The sequence below is a fragment of the Schistocerca piceifrons genome, unplaced genomic scaffold, assembly GCF_021461385.2.
Source record: "Schistocerca piceifrons isolate TAMUIC-IGC-003096 unplaced genomic scaffold, iqSchPice1.1 HiC_scaffold_176, whole genome shotgun sequence".
NCBI classification, from domain to species: domain Eukaryota; kingdom Metazoa; phylum Arthropoda; class Insecta; order Orthoptera; family Acrididae; genus Schistocerca; species Schistocerca piceifrons.
The window spans coordinates 20,001-25,000 of record NW_025727634.1 but is presented as its reverse complement, the minus strand read 5'-3'; the positions used below and the strand labels follow the sequence as shown (position 1 = coordinate 25,000).

General features: G+C 53.7%; 1 non-coding gene across 1 annotated transcript in view; it reads right to left on the bottom strand.

The window, feature by feature from the left end:
* The window catches only part of LOC124737716, a 1,909-nt gene extending 624 nt beyond the window's left edge, over nucleotides 1-1,285 (bottom strand). Inside the window, exon 1 of the ribosomal RNA XR_007009824.1 lies at nucleotides 1-1,285. This exon is cut by the window's left edge and continues 624 nt beyond it. This is a non-coding gene — a ribosomal RNA (small subunit ribosomal RNA).
* Nucleotides 1,286-5,000: the final 3,715 nt, after the last annotated feature.

Below are 5,000 nucleotides of genomic sequence, written 5' to 3'. Positions count from 1 at the left end.
AAATTAAGCCGCAGGCTCCACTCCTGGTGGTGCCCTTCCGTCAATTCCTTTAAGTTTCAGCTTTGCAACCATACTTCCCCCGGAACCCAAAAGCTTTGGTTTCCCGGAGGCTGCCCGCCGAGTCATCGGAGGAACTGCGGCGGATCGCTGGCTGGCATCGTTTATGGTTAGAACTAGGGCGGTATCTGATCGCCTTCGAACCTCTAACTTTCGTTCTTGATTAATGAAAACATACTTGGCAAATGCTTTCGCTTCTGTTCGTCTTGCGACGATCCAAGAATTTCACCTCTAACGTCGCAATACGAATGCCCCCGCCTGTCCCTATTAATCATTACCTCGGGTTCCGAAAACCAACAAAATAGAACCGAGGTCCTATTCCATTATTCCATGCACACAGTATTCAGGCGGGCTTGCCTGCTTTAAGCACTCTAATTTGTTCAAAGTAAACGTGCCGGCCCACCGAGACACTCAATAAAGAGCACCCTGGTAGGATTTCAACGGGGTCCGCCTCGGGACGCACGAGCACGCACGAGGCGGTCGCACGCCTTCGGCTCGCCCCACCGGCAGGACGTCCCACGATACATGCCAGTTAAACACCGACGGGCGGTGAACCAACAGCGTGGGACACAAATCCAACTACGAGCTTTTTAACCGCAACAACTTTAATATACGCTATTGGAGCTGGAATTACCGCGGCTGCTGGCACCAGACTTGCCCTCCAATAGATACTCGTTAAAGGATTTAAAGTGTACTCATTCCGATTACGGGGCCTCGGATGAGTCCCGTATCGTTATTTTTCGTCACTACCTCCCCGTGCCGGGAGTGGGTAATTTGCGCGCCTGCTGCCTTCCTTGGATGTGGTAGCCGTTTCTCAGGCTCCCTCTCCGGAATCGAACCCTGATTCCCCGTTACCCGTTACAACCATGGTAGGCGCAGAACCTACCATCGACAGTTGATAAGGCAGACATTTGAAAGATGCGTCGCCGGTACGAGGACCGTGCGATCAGCCCAAAGTTATTCAGAGTCACCAAGGCAAACGGACCGGACGAGCCGACCGATTGGTTTTGATCTAATAAAAGCGTCCCTTCCATCTCTGGTCGGGACTCTGTTTGCATGTATTAGCTCTAGAATTACCACAGTTATCCAAGTAACGTGGGTACGATCTAAGGAACCATAACTGATTTAATGAGCCATTCGCGGTTTCACCTTAATGCGGCTTGTACTGAGACATGCATGGCTTAATCTTTGAGACAAGCATATGACTACTGGCAGGATCAACCAGGGAGCTGCGCCAACTAGAGCTGAGCAGCCGGCCGCCCGGGAGTGTGTCCCGGGGGCCCGCGCGAACACGCAAGCGTCCGCTCAATCATTCTGCAAACAGGAGGAGGCTGAGCTCCCCTGCACAATACACCTCGAAACCCTCTCAGGTCCCGGCGGCGCGCAGCGCCGTCCCAAGTACTTGGTCGGGTTCGAGAGAGGCGCAATCGCCCGGAGTTAGGCGAGTAGACGCTTTCGGTGCGACCACCCGTGCTCCCAACTGAGCTTGCCGCTGCCGACAGAGGCCCGGGAGCGTGCTGTCGTGGCATTGCCGGCGGGAGACAACACGCGCCACCTACGGTGACCGGCAGCTCCAACGCCAGCGCCACAGAAGGACAAAAGCCCCACTTGGGTGCCGAAGCGAACTCTCCCAGCACAGCGCACGCGCCAACACATCCGCACAGCTGCGATACAAACCACCAGCGAGAACCGCTGGGGCGACCGAGCAGCAGACGGCGTCGCGGCGCCGAGCGCCGGGCGGCGGCGCATCCTCAACGCACACAGTCCTCAATCGGACCAGCACACTGAAGATGTCCACCGCGCTTCGCACCGGGCCCGCGAGGACCTACTTTGGCCGCACGGCGCCGCGCGCAGGGTGCGCCGGCGCGCAGCTGCGACGCCTGCCGCGTCCGTCGGCCGGCGCGCCTGCCACTGGCCGCCCCCACCAGCCGGCTGTAGCGCGTGCGCCCACGCACCGCGCGGCCAGCACGCCGGGAGGCGCCCCCTCACCGGCCGGGGACGGTCCCACCCAGCCACCACCGCGTATCGCTTCACACCCAGATGCCGTTCAGTTTCATCGGCATGGTGGGTATCGCTGGAACAACCGGTTAGTACCTCAACCTATCGTCGCCATCACCGATTCACCCCTAGCGAGAACAACCGCACCACAACGGGTTACCATTTCTTCATTTGCGTAACTTCACCAGAAAACGTAGGCGTCCATCGCCATTAGCAACTTCAACGATTATTGCATGCCTGTGTCAGGTGTCACGCCACACTACGTCTGCCCACATACACGCAACAAAATGTGCACGCCTAGACAATACGTGGAAGGTGGCCCCCGTACGTATGCGATGTCCATTGCTCGAACGACTGTCAACCGGCCTCTGTAGCATGTCGCAGATATGGAACGCGGTGCACCATGCTATCACGGTGTTTGAGGAGAGACGACTAGGTCCGAATACATCAACACACAGCTCATGCTGATCGCCATCCACGGCGTCCGTTCCTCCCACACGTCTCTATGGCGTACCACACTGCAATCCAGCTCTCATAGGGAGACGACACGTAGCTGCGTGCACAATATTTGCACTGTATGGTCCGCCGTTTTTGGGCGCAGTCGTTGTACGGTCACACATGTGCCACGATGTATCATTCAGTACATAAGGACGAATGTGCAGTACAGATTGTGGTTCACGCGTACGACATCAGCGGACAGTTGACACAGGCCGCACCACAACGTAGCCTGCGTACGTCGCATGCGAAGGGCATTGAACATGCAAACTTGTCACCAACCAGCTTGCGAAGGCAGGGGGCAAGGTGGGGACGTGGGGACGTGGGGAGGGGTGGGGGGGGGGGGGGGCGGCATGTACGTCCTGCTGCCATCCACATTACAGTGTACAGCAGGAGCATGTGGAAAGTCAGCAAGACTTGCAAGGTGTTTAACATGAAGCGATACACAGGGGAGCGGGCAGTGCGAGTAGCGAACTATATTGCGAGGGTTGCGGGTGGGCAACACTACACTAATTGAACGAGTCGTATAACAATTACAGAGCAGGTTTAGGCGACAACGTGGGTTACGTTAGCGGACAACGTGGGTTACGTTAGCGGACAACGTGGGTTACGTTAAGGCACAACATGGGTTACGTTAAGGCACAACATGGGTTACGTTAAGGCACAACATGGGTTACGTTAGGGCACAACATGGGTTAGGTTAGGGGACAACATGGGTTAGGTTAGGGGACAACATGGGTTAGGTTAGGGGACAACATGGGTTAGGTTAGGGCACAACATGGGTTAGGTTAGGGCACAACATGGGTTAGGTTAGGGCACAACATGGGTTAGGTTAGGGCACAACATGGGTTAGGTTAAGGCACAACATGGGTTAGGTTAAGGCACAACATGGGTTAGGTTAAGGCACAACATGGGTTAGGTTAAGGCACAACATGGGTTAGGTTAAGGTACAACATGGGTTAGGTTAAGGTACAACATGGGTTAGGTTAAGGTACAACATGGGTTAGGTTAAGGTACAACATGGGTTAGGTTAAGGTACAACATGGGTTAGGTTAAGGTACAACATGGGTTAGGTTAAGGTACAACATGGGTTAGGTTAAGGTACAACATGGGTTAGGTTAAGGTACAACATGGGTTAGGTTAAGGTACAACATAGGTTAGGTTAAGGTACAACATAGGTTAGGTTAAGGTACAACATAGGTTAGGTTAAGGTACAACATAGGTTAGGTTAAGGTACAACATAGGTTAGGTTAAGGTACAACATAGGTTAGGTTAAGGTACAACATAGGTTAGGTTAAGGTACAACATAGGTTAGGTTAAGGTACAACATAGGTTAGGTTAAGGTACAACATAGGTTAGGTTAAGGTACAACATAGGTTAGGTTAGGTTAGGTTACACGTTGTTGTAAGGAAAGGTGTAGGGGGGGGGGGCGGGGGCGGCAGGTTCCTTGATAGTGATTATAGTAAGTGAATGCTTGTGACATGATCAGATTTGTCACGTCAGGATGCACCTTTGGCTTATTAGAGGCGGCGCTCCAATTCTATGCTTGTGTGAGACCTGTGTCTTTGACTCATGTCATTGTTTGTGCGCTGTGACAGGAGGTACTATTGTGATGTTGGGTGCACCGTTGTATAGGACATGTGTGGGTGTTGGTGCCTGGTCTGCGCAATGGTGGATGTCGAAAGGCTGGGATATTGTATTTTCCGCATGGACCTCCTGGTCTGGTTGTGATAGTGTGGATTGTGTAATGTGGCGGAGAAGATGCACTGGATGTTGTTCCATGCTGGTGCTTACATATTGTATGTGCGCCCGTTAGAAGCAGAGAGTGGTGCGTGATCAGAGTGTCTGGCTGACGTGTGGTTCCCATTGTGGGCAGACTCTTTCAGCATGTATACGGACAGTTGTGTATATTTGCTGTAGTTTGATGGCTCTGCATTGATTACTAATCAGCGCCGTGTGTACGGGTAATCTGGTTCCAGTCCAAAATGTTCCATCTGTGTACATTAGTGACAAAGACTCTCCCCATGCAGTGGGGCTCGGTCTGTTATAGCTCTTCCGCGTAATATATTTGCCCCACGTTTTTGCGACTGCGAGTGCGAGTGCAACGCGCATGGGGACCGACATGCTGATGGCTCGGTATCGGACGCCGTACAGTGAGCAACGCGATCGCGTCTCTCGCTCGTAAGTGGTACAGGTCGCGGCTCATGTATAGGGACAGCGGGAATGTCGCATATTGGAAATAACTCTTCATGAAACGCAAGTTATAGGGGTGGATTGCACTTTACGAGTGCGGGAAACTTCCGCCGTTCATCCGCTGGAGGTGCGAGTTTGGCGGTTGGGGTGGTGCACGAACGGGTGCGGGTGGAGTCATTGCCGGTCCACGGCTTCGTGCGGCAGAGCCACTGGAGATTGGGTGCTATGGTCGACAGAGGCTGCAGGCTTTGTGGGTG